Here is an 18,315-nt window from a genome sequence, read left to right as displayed (position 1 = left end):
TATTGGTCTTTTTAAAAAAGGCTATATAATGCTGCAGTATACATGTTGTCTTTGGTTTTTCGATGTTAGAGTATTAAACTTTTTTAGATGCTTTTGTATGAATCGCTTTAAAAAATAAGGCCACCCATTCAAAATTGTTATCTTGCTAATGATAAAATCTGTACTTCAATTTTTAATTTATGAATTTTTTGTTTCAACTACTGTCTTTTATAGAGCAGTTTTAAAGAGCAGCTGAAGCATGCTTTAATGAAATATTGAGGGTTTGTTTACAAGAAACTGTATGAACATCCAAAATTTTTATTCCTTGAATGAGGTTTGCTAACTTTAGTTATTAGGTGGCATTAAACCTATCTTATATCTCTCCCCTTATAGGTATCCAAAAAATTGAGAGATTTACAAGGTTCCGCTTTTGCTATTATTAGCGAATGAGTGAAGCAATATGGAGCTTTTCAAGGTTAACATGCTACTTTCCATTATAACCCATTCATCTTATAATCAAAAATAGATAAGGTTATTCCACTTTTCCATATCATTATATTGATTTTTCTCGTACCACATCCATTGCATATAAATATGATTCTAGTAGCATTTTATTCATACTTTTTATATTTTATTTTCAGAAAGGTTCAAATGGTGTGAGAGGAAAGAAGTTGTCGCTGAACTAACAAAGCTTGCATCCACCAAAAAGATTACCCCTGGTGATTTTTCAGAAGTTTGTCGAACAATTAAGAAGGTATGCTATGGTTTCCATGACCGCAAGTCCACAAGTTAATCCAGTTCTCTCTTGACTTTATGTAGAACATGTTGTTGGTGTTAATATTGTGACCAAGTAATTAGTGTTGCCTGAGCAACATTTTTGAATCTTGCAGGTTATATCACAGATGTAAACATTACGATAGGATGAAAAAAAGGAAAAAAAACGTTCCTGTTGCAGTTGAAGCTATTCAAGCTCTGGGCAACCTGTATAGGAGTCTGAGAACACTTCCCAAAAAAAGGAAAAAAGGAAAAAAAGAGAAGAAAAGAAAAAAAGGAAAAAAAGGAAAAAAATGGAAAAAAAGAAAAATGGAAAAAAAAAGAAAAAAAAGGAAAAAAAGGAGAAAAAAGAAAAAAAGGAGAAGACTATTACTCGACTATGCCTGTGGATCTTGAAGATGTTGAGGTGCTGTTTTCTTTTCCCCCTCTTACCTTTGGTATGCTAGCTGAATACTAATGAGTTTGGAATAAATTGAGAGCAGATTAGGATCCCTACATTACTCAACTAAGATCTGATGTACATTTATGTGTGTTTTCCCCTGAAGATATGGTTTTGCATCAAGGGTTCATTGTATGCCACTGTTTAGGTATAAACATGTCAATCAACCGTATGATTTGCAGCTTACTGGAAACAATGATTGCATGTTTGGTCTCTTAAATGAGATTTTAGACACTATATCCTGCATCAGAGAAATTTGTTACAAATGGAAACATTTTATCTGGCTTTGATGCTAATGTGTGCTTAGAAAAATAACTCTTGACCGGTGCATCTGTTTCATAGATGATTATGTTTCATTATAATTTTATCATTCTTCTGTTTTTCTTAAGCAAAATTTTTCTGGTTAGTTAATATGCTCCCGTTGAAGAAAGTGTCAGTTATTCCATGTGTGGTTTCCTTGTGTACTTAAATATTTTATAGATTTAGCAACGTTAGTATGGAATCTTTCTGTCTTAGTTATTCTTTCTCCTATATTTACAATTATACGGATCATATAATGTGCTTGTTTTGAATTTTCCTTTTGCTCTTAAGATAAACCTTTATCAATTCTGTTGCCATTGTTTAATTTGGAAAAATTTATCATGTATATTTGAAGCAAAATTGTGTATGGGGTGTAGATTAATCCTCATATCATGGCTTTTTATTTTTAATTTTCTTGATATTCTCTTTATATACCGCTTTGTTTATTGGTCTATTTTAAAAAGGCTATATAATGCTGCAGTATACATGTTGTCTTTGGTTCTTTGATGTTAGAGTATTAAACTTATTTAGATGCTTTTGTATGAATCGCTTTAAAAAATGAGGCCACCCATTCATAATTGTTATCTTGCTAATGATAAAATCTGTACTTCAATTTTTAATTTATGAATTTTTTGTTTCAACTACTGTCTTTTAAAGAGCAGCTGAAGCATGCTTTAATGAAATATTGAGGGTGTGTTTACAAGAAACTGTATGAACATCCAAAATTTTTATTCCTTGAATGAGGTTTGCTAACTTTAGTTGTTAGGTGACACTAACCTATCTTATATCTCTCCCCTTATAGGTATCCAAAAATTTGAGAGATTTACAAGGTTCCACTTTTGCTATTATTAGCGAATGAGTGAAGCAATATGGAGCTTTTCAAGGTTAATATGCTACTTTCCATTATAACCCATTCATCTTATAATAAAAAATAGATAAGGTTATTCCACTTTTCCATATCATTATATTGATTTTTCTCGTACCATCTTATGATTCTGGTAGCATTTTATTCATACTTTTTATATTTTATTTTCAGAAAGTTTCAAATGGTGTGAGAGGAAAGAGGCTGTCGCTGAACTAACAGAGCGTGCATCCACCAAAAAGATTACTCCTTGAGATTTTTCAGAAGTTTGTCGAACAATTAAGAAGGTATGCTATGGTTTCCATGACCGCAAGTCCACAAGTTAATCCAGTTCTCTCTTGACTTTATGTAGAACATGTTGTTGGTGTTAATATTGTGACAAAGTAATTAGTGTTGCCTGAGCAACATTTTTGAATCTTGCAGGTTATATCACAGATGTAAACATTACGAAAGGAAGAAAAAAAGGAAAAAAAAAGCGTTGCTGTTGCAGCTGAAGCTATTCAAGCTCTGGGCAACCTGTATAAGAGTCTGAGAACACTTCCCAAAAAAAGGAAAAAAAAGGAAAAAAGAGAGAAAGAAAAAAAGGAAAAAAAAGGAAAAAAAGAAAAAAGGAAAAAAGGAAAAAATGGAGAAAAAAGAAAAAAGGAGAAGAAGATTATTACTTGACTATGCCTGTGGAGCTTGAAGATGTTGAGGTACTGTTTTCTTTTCCCCCTCTTACCTTTAGTATGCTAGCTGAATACAATTTATTTGGGGCATCATGATAGATATTTTTGACTAACTGGCCCATTTTTCTTTTCAGCCAAGAGAAATGAGTTTTGAAGAAATTGAGAGCAGATTCGGATCCCTTATTCAAGTAGAGACATTACTCAACTAAGATCTGCTGTGTGGAAAGAGCGGCTTAAAGGTTAGGGTTCAAATTACCGCTTGGACAGTTACATATTTAGGTCACGCATATGTGTGTTTTTCCTCTTAAGATATGGTTTTGCATCTAGCGTTCTTGTATGCCACTGTTTAGGTATATACATGTCCATCAACCGTATGATTTGCAGCTTACTGGAAACAATGATTGCATGTTTGGTCTCTTAAATGAGACTTTAGTCACAATATCCTGCATCAGAGAAATTTGTTACAAATGGAAACAATTTATCTGGCTTTGATGCTAATGTATGGTTAGAAAAATAACTCTTGACCGGTGCATCTGTTTCATAGATGATTGTTTCATTATAATTTTATCGTTCTTCTGTTTTTCTTAAGGAAAATTTTTCTGGTTAGTTAGTATGCTCCCGTTGAAGAAATTTTCAGTTATTCCATGTGTGGTTTCCTTGTCTACTTAAATATTTTATAGATTTAGCAACGTTAGTATGGAATTGTTCTGTCTTATTTATTCTTCCTCCTCTATTTACAATTATATGGATCATATAATCTGCTTGTTTTGAATTTTCCTTTTGCTCTTAAGATAAACCTTTATCAATTCTGTTGCCATTTTTTAATTTAGAAAAATGTATCATGTATATTTGAAGCAAAATAGTATATGGGGTGTAGATTAATCCTCATATCATGGCTTTTTATTTTTAATTTTCTTGATATTCTCTTTATATACCGCTTTGTTTATTGGTCTATTTTAAAAAGGCTATATAATGCTGCAGTATACATGTTGTCTATGGTTCTTTGATGTTAGAGTATTAAACTTATTTAGATGCTTTTGTATGAATCGCTTTAAAAAATGAGGCCACCCATTCAAAATTGTTATCTTGCTAATGATAAAATCTGTACTTCAATTTTTAATTTATGAATTTTTTGTTTCAACTACTGTCTTTTAAAGAGCAGTTTTAAAGAGCAGCTGAAGCATGCTTTAATGAAATATTGAGGGTTTGTTTACAAGAAACAGTATGAACATCCAAAATTTTAATTCCTTGAATGAGGTTTGCTAACTTTAGTTGTTAGGTGGCACTGAACCTATCTTATATCTCTCCCCTTATAGGTATCCAAAAATTTGAGAGATTTACAAGGTTCCACTTTTGCTATTATTAGCGAATGAGTGAAGCAATATGGAGCTTTTCAAGGTTAATATGCTACTTTCCATTATAACCCATTCATCTTATAATAAAAAATAGATAAGGTTATTCCACTTTTCCATATCATTATATTGATTTTTCTCGTACCATCTTATGATTCTGGTAGCATTTTATTCATACTTTTTATATTTTATTTTCAGAAAGTTTCAAATGGTGTGAGAGGAAAGAGGCTGTCGCTGAACTAACAGAGCGTGCATCCACCAAAAAGATTACTCCTTGAGATTTTTCAGAAGTTTGTCGAACAATTAAGAAGGTATGCTATGGTTTCCATGACCGCAAGTCCACAAGTTAATCCAGTTCTCTCTTGACTTTATGTAGAACATGTTGTTGGTGTTAATATTGTGGCCAAGTAATTAGTGTTGCCTGAGCAACATTTTTGAATCTTGCAGGTTATATCACAGATGTAAACATTACGATAGGAAGAAAAAAAAGGAAAAAAAAAAGCGTTGCTGTTGCAGCTGAAGCTATTCAAGCTCTGGGCAACCTGTATAAGAGTCTGAGAACATTTCCCAAAAAAAGGAAAAAAAATGAAAAAAGAGAGAGAAAGAAAAAAAGGAAAAAAATGGGAAAAAAAGAAAAAAAAGGAAAAAAAGGAAAAAAAAGGAAAAAATGGAGAAAAAAGAAAAAAGGAGAAGACTATTACTTGACTATGCGTGTGGAGCTTGAAGATGTTGAGGTGCTGTTTTCTTTTCCCCCTCTTACCTTTAGTATGCTTGTTGAATACATTATTATTTGGGGCATCATGATAGATATTTTTGACTAACTGGCCCATTTTTCTTTTCAGCCAAGAGAAATGAGTTTGGAAGAATTTGAGAGCAGATTCGGATCCCTTATTCAAGTAGAGACATTACTCAACTAGGATCTGCTGTGTGGAAAGATCGGCTTAAAGGTTAGGGTTCAAATTACCGCTTGACCTTTTTTATGACAGTTACATATTTAGGTCACGTATATGTGTTTTTATGTGTGTTTTTCCTCTTAAGATATGGTTTTGCATCAAGGGTTCTTGTATGCCACTGTTTAGGTATAAACATGTCCATCAACCGTATGATTTGCAGTTTACTGGAAACAATGATTGCATGTTTGGTCTCTTAAATGAGATTTTAGTCACAATATCCTGCATCAGAGAAATTTGTTACAAATGGAAACAATTTATCTGGCTTTGATGCTAATGTATGGTTAGAAAAATAACTCTTGACCGGTGCATCTGTTTCATAGATGATTATGTCTCATTATATTTTTATCGTTCTTCTATTTTTCTTAAGGAAAATTTTTCTGGTTAGTTAATATGCTCCCGTTGAAGATTGTCAGTCATTCCATGTGTGGTTTCTTTGTCTACCTAAATATTTTATAGATTCAGCAACGTTAGTATGGAATTTTTCTTAGTTATTTCTCTTCCTATGTTTACAGTTATATGGATCCTATAATCTGCTTGTTTTGAATTTTCCTTTTGCTCTTAAGATAAACCTTTATCAATTCTGTTGCCATTTTTTTAATTTAGAAAAATGTATCATGTATATTTGAAGCAAAATAGTATATGGGGTGTGGATTAACTGCTTTGTTTATTGGTCTTTTCTAAAAAGGTTAGATAATCCTGTAGTATACATGTTGTCTTTGGTTCTTCTATGTTAGAGTATTAAACTTTTGAGATGCTTTTGTATGAAATGCATTAGAAACGAGGCCACCCATTCAAAATTGTTATCTTGCTAATGATAAAATCTGTAGTACAATTTTTAATTTATGAATTTTTTGTTTCAGCTGTTGTGTCTTTTAAAGAGTAGGTTGAATCACAAACTGATTTGGATCCATCTGTTGAGAGGTCGATCCATTTACTTTGTGTTATTCCCAGCTGGAATGAGAAAAATGTTCAGGTGCTGCATCCAGAAACTTAAAATTTTTACATAATTTCTTTGTTGTTATCGACTACTTGGAATGTTGAACTTGCTTAAGCATGGTCTGTTGAACAGGTCCTGCAAGAAGTTATTGATATTGTCACGCAAATTACTGCGGTAGCATCGAAGCTTCCTAAAGAGTGTGTTGTGATTTGCCTTTCAGGTGAGAAAATCTTCAAATGATGTAAGAGGAAAGAGGCTGCTGCTGAACTAACAGAACTTGCATCCACCAAAAAGATTGCTCTTGGAGATTTTTTAGAAGTTTATCGAACAATAAGGTGTCAATCCAGTTCTCTCTTGACTTTATGCACAACATATTGTTGGTGTTAATATCGTGACCAAGTAATTGGTGTTGCCTGAGCAACATTTTTGAATCTTGCAGGTTACTATAAGAAAAAAAGAAAAAAAGGGAAAAAGGGAAAAAAAAAAGAAAAAAAAGGAAAAAAAAGGTAAAAGGGGAAAAAAGGAAAAAAAAGGAAAAATAAAAGAAAAAAGAAGTAGAGACGATTACTCAACTATGCCTGTGGAGGATGAAGATGTTGAGGTGTGAGCTGCTGTTTTCTTTTCCCCTCTTACCGTTTGTATGATGGCTTAATACATTATTAGGGACATCACAATAGATATTTTTGACTAACCGACCCATTTTTTTTACAGCCAAGAGAAATCAGTTTGGAAGAGATTGAGAGCAGATTAGGAATTCAAGTAGAGACGATTACTCAACTAACAGAACTTGCATCCTCCAAAAAGATTGCTCTTGGAGATTCTTCATAAGTTTGTCGAACAATAAAGAAGGTATGCTATGGTTTCCATTACCACAAGTCCACAAGTTAATCCAGTTCTCTCTTGACTTTATACATCACATATTGTGTTGTTAATATCTTGACCAAGTAATTGGTATTGCCTGAGCAATATTTTTGAATCTTGCAGGTTATATCACAGATGTAAACCGTTGCTGTTGCAGCTGAAGCTATTCAAGCACTGGGCAACCTTTATAGGGGTCTGAAACACTTCCCAAGAAAAAAAAAAGCGTTGTTGCAGCTGAACCTGTATAGAAGTCTGAGAACACTTCCCAAAAAAAGAAAATAAAAAGGAAAAAAAAAGAAAAGAAAAAAGGGGAAAAAGTAAAAAAATGGAAAAAAGAAAAAAGGAATAAAAAAGAAAAAAAGGAAAAAAAGAGAAAAAAGTAGAGATTATCACTCAACTATGCCTGTGGAGCTTGAAGATGTTGAGGTGCTGTTTTCTTTTCCCCCTCTTACCTTTGGTATGATAGCTGAATGCATTATTATTAGGGACATCACGATAGATATTTTTTACTAACAACCCATTTTTCTTTACAGCCAAGAGAAATGAGTTTGGAAGAGATTGAGAGCAGATTAGGATCTCTTATTCAAGTAGAGACGATTACTCAACTAAAATGTGCGGTGTGGAAAGAGCGGCTTAAAGGTTAGGGTTCAAATTATTACTTGACCTTATTTGTAACAGTTATATATTTAGGTCTATTTAGGGTTCAAATTATTACTTAAGTTATGGTTTTGCATCGTGGGCTCATTGTATCCCACTTTTTGGGTGTAAACATGTCCCTCAACCGTATGATTTACATGGAAATTTGTTACTGGATTTATGTGTGTTTTCTCCCTTAAGTTATGGTTTTGCATCGTGGGTTCATTGCATCCCACTTATTGGTTATAAAAATGTCCATCAACCGTATAATTTGCAGCTTACTGGAAACAATGATTGCATGTTTGGTCTCATTCTGAGATTTTAGACACAATATCCTGCATCGTAGAATACATATGTCCTGATAATTCTTATCTAACATATTTAAACAATCTTGGATCCTTTCTTGACTCTTGATCTCTTTAACTTCGATAGGGTACTTGAATTTCTTCAAGAGCTTCTGGATCTGTTGAGATATGAGGGGCTACACTATCAGAAGGTAACTGATGTGATGTGCTTTTCTTTATTGTTATGAGTTTCTGTCTGTAAGTTAATGTCAAATGATTCTGGTTGTTTTGAATTGGATTGAATTTCTTTTTATTTTTTTTTCAGCAAGTAATATCTCAAGCAGTATCTAATGTCTTATTATCTTGGACTGCAGTCTGGACATAACATTGAAAAGTTCGAGAAAAAATGCATGAACTGATGAACCAAGTCATCCAAACATATTCTGCTGCAACGACTATTCCTTACATTTTACAGGGTTTGCGATCTAGGAACAACAGAACGAGGACCGAGTCCGCTGACCATGTTGGAGTCTTATTAGATAACTATGGAGCTGAGGTAACGAGTTAGCCAACAGCCTTATTTATTCTTCATTGCATAAGTCTCTAGTGCTTTATTGTTTTTGTGTGCTATATCGTTCCATGTATTCCTGTTGGCAGATAATTAGCCAGTTAAAATCCTTGCAAATTGTCGCAAGTTAACTGCTGAACGACATGGGGACACCCCAAAGCTGTGTTAAATAATTTGGCTATAGGTTATAATATTCTTGGTAAGCTTATAACTTACTATTGTTGGGTTGTTCATTTAGACTTTTTATACTATATTCATTGTTTCTTAAGCTATGAAAGTTGTGGCAAGTGAATGCATAGTTATAATAATAATTTTAATATAATCAATAATATTAAAATTATTTTAAGATTTTCTTAATGAATTATTAATGAAAAACATAATAATAGTTGTTATAATATTTTTTATTATTATAATGCATAATTTTATTATTTAAATTCAGATTTTCTTAATAAGTAAATATATAGCATAATAATAAGAAATAATAATATAATAATAATAATTATTATAATTATTAATTAGTATTTTGATGTAGTTAGAATGTAATTTAAATTTTCAAATTTTCATTAAAATTTTCTTAATTGGTTATTACTAAATTATAACAAAAACATAAAATAATGATAATTATTATTATTATTATGATGGTTTTATATTTTTGATTATTGAACAAGACATATTGTATGCGGAGTAATTGCTTATGACATTATGCTTTGTAGACTGTTTTAATAGCAGATATATTACATTTTTTTTATTATTTTCTTATTATTTGAATTGATATATATGTATGTTCATAATATTTTATCGACCGCCATATCCCGTCATACTGGCGGTTTTTGGGTTGGCCGCCAAACGCCATCCATAACATTGTTGTTTACTAATTACTAGTATTCTTTATGAAAAATTTCTCCTACTTATGCAGAGGATTATGGAATTGGAATACATCATTCGCCGTAAGGATAATCAACATACTCATGCTTAGTGGAAAGAAGCCTATTGCTGCAGAGGTAAGTGCAATGTAAAATATTACTATTACATAACGAGACACATTAGGAGCAAGTATTATAGACATCTAGCTACTTCACATACATATATGGTTAATCACTATTAACTCTCCCATTTTACTTGTATGCACATCTCTTTTTAGCCAGCTGCCACTAAGAAAGCCATGTCTGGAAAATCTGGTACCAACAAAAAGGGTGATGGAGGATGACAAACAACAAAAATTTCTAAACCTATGGAGCGTGAAGATGTCGAGGTCTGAGCTGCTGTTTACTTTTCCTCTTTTACCTGTTGTATGATGGCTTATCAGGGACACTGGCTTATCAGGGACACGGCGAAAGATATTTTTGACTAACTGTCCTAGTTTTCTTTACAGCCAACAGAAATGAGTTTATAGAGTTTTAGAGCAGATTAGGATCCTTTATCCAAGCAGAGACAATTACCCAACTAAAAAGTGTTGTGTGGAAAGAGCGGCTTGAAGGTTGGGGTTCAAACAACTGCTTGACCTTATTTGTGATAGTTGCATATAGGTCATATTTAAAGTGTGTTTTCCACCTTAAATTATGATTTTGCATCGTACGTTCATTGTATCCCACTTTTTTTGGGTGTAAAACTGTCCCTCAACCATATAATTTGCAGCTTACTGAAAACAATGATTGCATGTTTGGTCTCAATTGTGATTTTGGGCAAAATATCCCGCATCATAGAGGAAATTCAAGATCTTGAGGTTTCCAATCTATTTTAAGATATCTTTATTAATTTTGGGGATTAGATTTTCCACACCCCAGAGGAAGCCTTCATACAACTTTTGAGAACTTTTGTCAGCTTTTGGGTTTGGGTAAATGGTGTTAGACCATTAGTGTTGACTTGTTTTTACATTCTTTATAGATCCTTGTAAGTGACTTTGCTTTACCTCTCAAACAGAATGATGTCATGAAATACTTTCGAGAGGGTCTTCATCGGAGGCTCTTAAGTGCTGACTTCAAAGATCAAGTTGATGGCATTGAGATGTTGCAGAAGGTTCTTTCAACATAAATTCTAGTTTCTGTTCTGTAACTTGAAATTTTCTTTTAACCTTCGATTAGTTTTTTTATGTCAGCATGCCGTGTGCTTAGCTATCTGAATTTATCCAATGATATTATGAAAAAGAAATGAGAGGTATCATATTTGTTGAGTATTCTCAAGACACTTGTTATTAGAACATTTGTTTATTCAGTTTGTTTGTGGAATTGCTAAAATTACAAATTGTTATTGATTTTCCCATATCGAGCTCTCTAATGATGTTACAACTAGTGCATATTTAAACTATCTCTCTTGACCTTCTGTAATTTTGAAAAAGTACTTGAAATTATTCCCGAGCTTCTGGATATGTTGAGAAATGAGGGTTACACTATGACAGAAGTAGAGGAAACCATCTTTCTTCCTGGCTTGGTTGAGAAGGTAGCTGATTTGTTAACTGTCTATGTGATATGCTTTTATTTGTTGTTAAGAGTTTTTCTAGCTATATGTCTTTGGCATGTGATTCTGGCTGTTTTTGAATTGGATTGAATTTCTTTTTTATTTTAAAATGTAATATCTCAACCAGCATCTCCAAAGTGTTATTAAGCTAAGGAAGTTGCTGTGGAGAGTGAATGCATAGTTATTACTTTTGTTTTGAACATTGTCTTTCCTGATAATTCTACAAATTATATAGGTGATGATATTTGGATATATGTCAGGATCCTTACCGAGGCACAATTAAGTATGTTGAACTTGTTGTTATTTATGTATACTCTATAATATACTGAAATGATGGAGAGGAATGTCTTTGGACCCAAATATGTTCCAAATTGTAGTGTGACAAGGCAAGACATTCATTGTAAACTGTTTCTATAATTTATATTTGCATAATATTGAAGGGAAAAATTATTAATGACCTCATTGGTCCTTTCCTTTTTGGTTATGGTAATTAGTTTTTAATGCCCACAGGTCTAATCCAGCTGAACAAAGTGGGGACTTATCAAGACCCGTTGGCATCCCAACATTCAATCATTATAGACTACCAATGCCGCAGGCTTAGTCTGCTGTTGGGCTAAAATCATAGAATATGGTTCTCCTGAACAGGGTAGGGGGTAAAGATGAGGAATATTTTTCAATGGAATGCTTTTTCAGAAGATTAGGTATGTCTTTGAAATATCTGCTCAGATTTGTTAATCGATGCATTTGAAAAAAGTTGTCCGAAGAACCAATAGTATGATAATTTGTTAATATTAGTTATGGGGAATCAACAGTCTTCGAATCACATTTAATCTATTAGGGACATCTTAACTAACTTAATGTGTAGACAATTCTTTGGATTTTAGTTTGAAAAGTTTGTACAATATTGAGGAAGCAAATAGACTGACATTTTTTTTAAAGATCTAACAAGATTGCATTACTGAGTGGTTGATGTTGGTCAGTAATATCTTAAAATGTTAAAAATTGTATGTTCACATGATCTCATATAATTATTGGTTTTTCAAAATTGTATTAGCACTTTACTTAATGCTTGAATTAGAACTTTTTTATCTACTTTTCTAATTTTGTCTACTGATAATATCTCTGATTCTGTTTTGTTTGTCCAATGTCATTTCTACGTTTATTTGGGCAATTATAGCTTTCTCTTGAGAAACTTATTGTTGTTTTTGGCAACAGGCTGATGAAGGCATGAAAGGTGTGCTATGAATTGTCACAAGCAACTGCTGATCCCAAGAGTAGCACAATGGGCTGTTAAAATATATCACCGTTTCTTCATTCTACTTTATCGTACCGAGCTACTCCTCCAAAAAATCTCGTGCCATTAATGAAAATATAATAATTATTATAATATTTTTATTATTATTATTATAATGTATGGTTTTATTAATTAGATTCAGATTTCTAAATAATATAATAATATCAATAATAATAATTATAGTTATTATTAGTATATGAATGTAGTAGAATATAATTCACAGTTTCAAATTTTCATTAAAATTTTCTTAATTAGTTATTACGTACTAAATTAAAACAACAAAATATAATAATAATTATTATTATTATTATGACGATTTTATATTTTGATTATTGAACCAAGACATATTATATAATTGCTTATGACATTATGCTTTCTTTATTGTTTAAATAACCGATACTCTGTATATTTGACAAACTAACCTAGTTTCTTTACAGCTAACAGATATGAGTTTGGAAGAGATTTGGAGCAGATTAGGATCCCTTATTGATTCAGAGACGATTACTCAACTAAAAAGTGTTGTGTGGAAAGAGCGGCTTGAAGGTTAGGGTTCAAATTACTGCATGACCTTATTTATGACAGTTGTATATTTAGGTCATATTTATGTGTGTTCATTGTAATGATATTATGAAAAAAAAAGAGTTATCATATTTGTTTTTTGTCAGCATGCCGTGTGCTTAGCTGTCTGAATTTATCTAATGATATTATGAAAAAAAATGAGAGTTATCATACTTGTTGAGTATTCTCAAGACACTTGTTATTAGAACATTTGTTAATTCAGTTTGCTTGTGGAATTGCTAAAATTACAAATTGTTATTGATTTTCCAATATCTAGCTCTCTAATGATGTTACAGCCAGTGAATATATATGTTCGGATAATTCTTATCTATCATATTTAAACTATCTCTCTTGACCTTCTACAACTTTGATAAGGTTCTTGAATTTATTCACGAGCTTCTGGATATGTTGAGAAATGAGGGTTACACTATGACAAAAGTTTAGGAAACCAACCATCTTTCTTCCTTGCTTGGCCGAGAAGGTAACTGATTTGTTAACTGTCTATGTGATATGTTGTTAATAGTCTTCTGGCTATATGTCTTTGGCATGTGATTTCGGCTGTTTTTGAATTGGATTGAATTTCTTTTTTTTTTTAAATGTAATATCTAAACCAGTATCCAAAGTTTTGTTAAGCTAAGGAAGTTGTGGCGAGTGAATGCATAGCATAGTTATTACTTCTGTTTTGTCTTTCCTGATAATTCTGAAAATTATGTAGGTGATGATATTTGGATATATGTCAGGAAGCTCCGAGGTATGTTGAACTTGTTATTTATGTATACTCTATAATATACTTAAATGATCGAGAGGAATGACTTTGGACCCAAATCTGTTCCAAATTGTTGTGTGTCAAGGCAATACATTCATTGTAAATTGTTGCTATAATTTATATTTGCATACTATTAAAGGGAAAAATTATTAATGACCTCATTGGTCCTTTCCTTTTTTGGTTATGGTAATTAGTTATTAATGACCTCATTGGCCCATAGGTCTGATCCAGCTGAACAAAGTGGGGACATATCAAGACCCATGGGCATCCCAACATTCAATCATTACTCAAACTTTTATGTACTGAATTACTGATTGTCTATAATCAACACCACTATCCAAACTGATTTGCTATTTTCCCTTGAACACATCTCTTAATAATTTATAAGATGTGTTCACTTTCTACTAATTTATATTTTTTTTGAAATCTCAGGGAGAACTATGGCGTTTCTGAAATCCACACAGATAGACTACCAATGCCGCAGACTTAGTCTGGTGTTGGGCTCACAGACTGGAATGAAGCTTTAAAAATCATAGAATATGGTTCTCCTGAACAGGGTAGGGGGTAATGATGAGGAATATTTTTCAATGGAATGCTTTTCGGCAGATTAGGTATGTCTTTGAAATATCTACTCAGATTTGTTAATCGATGCATTTGAAAAAAGTTGTCCGAAGAACCAAATAGTGTGATAATTTTTTAATATTAGTTATTGGGAATCAACAGTCTTCGAATCCCATTTAATCTATTTTGGACATCTTAACTAACTTACTATGTAGATAATTCTTTGGATTTTAGTTTGAAAAGTTTGTACAGTACTGAGGAAGCAAATAGATTGACATTTTTTTTAAAAGATCTAACAAGATTGCATTACTGAGTCGTTGATGCTGGTCGGTAATATCTTAAAATGTTAAAAATTGTATGTTCACATGATCTCATATAATTATTGGTTTTTCAAAATTGTATTAGCACTTTACTTAATGCTTGAATTAGAACTTTTTTATCTACTTTTCTAATTTTGTCTACTGATAATATCTCTGATTCTGTTAGCTTTCTCTTGAGAAACTTATTGTTGTTTTTGGCAACAGGCTGATGAAGGCATGAAAGGTGTGCTATGAATTGTCACAAGCAACTGCTGATCCCAAGAGTAGCACAATGGGCTGTTAAAATATATCACTGTTTCTTCATTCTACTTTATCATACCGAGCTACTCCACCAAAAAATATCGTGCCATTAATGAAAATATAATAATAATTATAATATTTTTATTATTATTATAATGTATGATTTTATTAATTAGATTCAGATTTCTAAATAATATAATAATATCAATAATAATAATTATAGTTATTATTAGTATATGAATGTAGTAGAATATAATTCACAGTTTCAAATTTTCATTAAAATTTTCTTAATTAGTTATTACGTACTAAATTAAAACAAAAACGTATAATAATAATAATAATTATTATTATTATTATTATTATGACAATTTTATATTTTGTTTATTGAACCAAGACATATTATATAATTGCTTATGACATTATGCTTTCTTTATTGTTTTAATAACCGATACTCTGTATATTTGACAAACTAACCTAGTTTCTTTACAGCTAACAGATATGAGTTTGGAAGAGATTTGGAGCAGATTAGGATCCCTTATTGATTCAGAGACGATTACTCAACTAAAAAGTGTTGTGTGGAAAGAGCGGCTTGAAGGTTAGGGTTCAAATTACTGCATGACCTTATTTATGACAGTTGTATATTTAGGTCATATTTATGTGTGTTCATTGTAATGATATTATGAAAAAAAAAGAGTTATCATATTTGTTTTTTTGTCAGCATGCCGTGTGCTTAGCTGTCTGAATTTATCTAATGATATTATGAAAAAAAATGAGAGTTATCATACTTGTTGAGTATTCTCAAGACACTTGTTATTAGAACATTTGTTAATTCAGTTTGCTTGTGGAATTGCTAAAATTACAAATTGTTATTGATTTTCCAATATCTAGCTCTCTAATGATGTTACAGCCAGTGAATATATAGGTTCTTGATAAGGGAAAAATTATTAATGACCTCATTGGTCCTTTCCTTTTTTGGTTATGGTAATTAGTTATTAATGACCTCATTGGCCCATAGGTCTGATCCAACTGAACAAAGTGGGGACATGTCAAGACCCATGGGCATCCCAACATTCAATCATTACTCAAACTTTTATGTACTGAATTACTGATTGTCTATAATCAACACCACTATCCAAACTGATTTCCTATTTTCCCTTGAACACATCTCTTAATAATTTATAAGATGTGTTCACTTTCTACTAATTTATGTTTTTTTTTGAAATCTCAGGGAGAACTATGGCGTTTCTGAAATCCACACAGATAGACTACCAATGCCGCAGACTTAGTCTGGTGTTGGGCTCACAGACTGGAATGAAGCTTTAAAAATCATAGAATATGGTTCTCCTGAACAGGGTAGGGGGGTAATGATGAGGAATATTTTTCAATGGAATGCTTTTCGGAAGATTAGGTATGTCTTTGAAATATCTACTCAGATTTGTTAATCGATGCATTTGAAAAAAGTTGTCCGAAGAACCAAATAGTGTGATAATTTTTTAATATTAGTTATTGGGAATCAACAGTCTTCGAATCCCATTTAATCTATTTTGGACATCTTAACTAACTTACTATGTAGATAATTCTTTGGATTTTAGTTTGAAAAGTTTGTACAGTACTGAGGAAGCAAATAGATTGACATTTTTTTTAAAAGATCTAACAAGATTGCATTACTGAGTCGTTGATGCTGGTCGGTAATATCTTAAAATGTTAAAAATTGTATGTTCACATGATCTCATATAATTATTGGTTTTTCAAAATTGTATTAGCACTTTACTTAATGCTTGAATTAGAACTTTTTTATCTACTTTTCTAATTTTGTCTACTGATAATATCTCTGATTCTGTTTTGTTTGTCCAGTGTCATTTCTACGTTTATTTGGGCAATTATAGCTTTCTCTTGAGAAACTTAATGTTGTTTTTGGCAACAGGCTGTTGAAGGGATGAAAGGTGTGCTATGAATTGCAAATGCTGATCCCAAGAGATGTTTAGGTGCTGCATCTAGAAATCTAAATTTTTTACATAACTTCTTTGTTGTTACCGACTACTTGGACTACTGAACTTAACGTAAGAATGGTCTGTTGAGAAGGTCCTGCAACAAGTTATTTATATTGTCACCCATATTGCTGCGACAGCATCAAAGTCTCCTAAAGAATGTGTTGTGCTTTTCCTTTCAGGAAATAATAGTTTGGTGCAATCATAACCATGAAAATTTATTTGCATTTCTTTGATTGGCTATGTAGTTATTTGTCACAATCGTAACTCTTACACGTAGTTATGAGATGCAAATGCTCATATTTTTTCCTGATGTTTTTCTGATATTCGTCGAGTTAAAATTAATAAGCTTTTGGTTATTTCTTACGTATGCTAGTTTTTACTTGATAGGTATCACTCAAAGAGGAGCCGACATAAAGACTCGTGCTCAGGCCATGAAGTGTGTTTAACATCAAACATCTAAACCCTTCAAAAGTTGTCTTATTATTTTTTTTTTGCATTTTTATTTATCGTGTGCATAATGAGTGTAGTATGTGCCACCTAAGTGTAGTGTATCTAGTGTGTTTAAAGTTCGTGGAGTGTGTATATTTTTGTATAGTGCGTATATGTTTGTAAAGTGTTTGTAGTGTGTATGTTTGCTGTAGTGTGATTGTATTGTGTGTGTAATATAGTGTCTGGATTTTGTGAGTGTATATTGTGTGTAACGTAGCGTGTTTTGTGTATGTGTATGTGTGTAAACTGTGTTTTTTTGTGTATTGTGTATTAGTCACGTTTGTTTTGTGTAGAGTATGAATTGTATGTATTTTGTTTATATATTTTGTCGATAGCGTGTGTATTATGTGTAATTTATGTAGTGTGTGTATGTGCGGTGCTTATATTTTGTGTATCTAGTGCTTTTATTTTGTCTATTGTGTGTTTATGTGATATGTGTGTATTTTTTGTACATGTATTTTGTGTCCAATGTATAATGTGCATTTATGTGTAATTTATGTAGTGTGTGTATGTGCGGTGCTTGTATTTTGAGTATAGAGCGTGTATTTTGTGTCCTATGTATAATGTGCATTTTCTGTAAAATGTAGTATGTGTATATTGTGCGTGAAATGTTTGTATTTGGTTTATAGTCTGTGTAATTTTAGGGTTCTGTCTATTTTGTGTATAGTGTATTTAGCCTTTTTGTTTTTTAAACATTGTGTATAGCGTGTGTCCAATGTGTGTTTATTGTGTGCGCTTTGTTTGTATTTTTTGTATATGTGTATTTTATGTATGTAGCTGTATGTATAATTCTGCATGTATAGTGTCTAGTATATGTATTTGGTTTATAGTGTGTGTAATGTGTGTGTTTTGTGTATAATGTAATTAATCTATCTAGTTTGTGTATAGTTGCAATGCATTGTGTGTAGTGTGTTTGTAGTGCATCTAGTTTGTTTATAGAGTGTTTCATTTGTAATTTGTGTGTAGTGTTTGTTTGTATTTTGTGTATTTTGTATATTTATTATATATTGTGTGTTTTTAGAAGCACAT

The 18,315-nt window shown here is 31.8% G+C and overlaps 4 long non-coding RNA genes across 58 annotated transcripts in view; all 4 read left to right on the top strand.

The window, feature by feature from the left end:
* The window catches only part of LOC121795550, a 140,301-nt gene that overhangs the window by 55,394 nt on the left and 66,592 nt on the right, over positions 1-18,315 (top strand). For 34 of the 44 annotated variants that reach the window (XR_006049521.1, XR_006049507.1, XR_006049518.1 and 31 more), the window contains 8 exons: positions 373-454; positions 621-733; positions 870-1,159; positions 2,295-2,376; positions 2,529-2,641; positions 2,778-3,049; positions 3,157-3,261; positions 4,339-4,420. The exons of 2 other annotated variants lie outside the window; for them this stretch is intronic. This is a non-coding gene — a long non-coding RNA (uncharacterized LOC121795550). Of the gene's footprint in view, positions 1-372; positions 511-620; positions 734-869; positions 1,160-2,294; positions 2,433-2,528; positions 2,642-2,777; positions 3,050-3,156; positions 3,262-4,338; positions 4,421-18,315 lie in introns of all 44 variants that reach the window. 8 more of the 44 variants (XR_006049544.1, XR_006049533.1, XR_006049527.1 and 5 more) reach the window with 7 other exon arrangements.
* LOC121795559 lies at positions 5,356-6,598 on the top strand. Its single transcript, XR_006049577.1, has 3 exons — positions 5,356-5,749; positions 6,188-6,300; positions 6,485-6,598. It is a non-coding gene; the product is annotated as an uncharacterized LOC121795559 (long non-coding RNA).
* LOC121795554 lies at positions 6,610-16,165 on the top strand. 12 transcript variants are annotated; one of them, XR_006049564.1, is made up of 20 exons: positions 6,612-6,865; positions 6,976-7,113; positions 7,249-7,551; positions 7,659-7,764; positions 8,194-8,257; positions 8,420-8,601; positions 9,530-9,614; positions 9,755-9,865; positions 9,986-10,090; positions 10,534-10,629; positions 10,709-10,767; positions 10,949-11,049; positions 11,578-11,768; positions 12,283-12,301; positions 12,799-12,904; positions 13,635-13,670; positions 14,118-14,296; positions 14,771-14,789; positions 15,296-15,401; positions 16,035-16,165. It is a non-coding gene; the product is annotated as an uncharacterized LOC121795554 (long non-coding RNA). The 12 variants fall into 12 exon arrangements; XR_006049562.1 differs by having other exon boundaries at positions 6,611-6,865; positions 10,709-11,049; XR_006049561.1 differs by having other exon boundaries at positions 10,534-10,767.
* Positions 16,164-16,983, top strand: LOC121795560. The gene is made up of 2 exons (XR_006049578.1): positions 16,164-16,214; positions 16,731-16,983. It is a non-coding gene; the product is annotated as an uncharacterized LOC121795560 (long non-coding RNA).

The sequence above is a fragment of the Salvia splendens genome, chromosome 3, assembly GCF_004379255.2.
Source record: "Salvia splendens isolate huo1 chromosome 3, SspV2, whole genome shotgun sequence".
NCBI lineage: Eukaryota > Viridiplantae > Streptophyta > Magnoliopsida > Lamiales > Lamiaceae > Salvia > Salvia splendens.
Note: the sequence above shows the minus strand (reverse complement) of the source record. Positions and strands in the feature narration are given on the sequence as shown.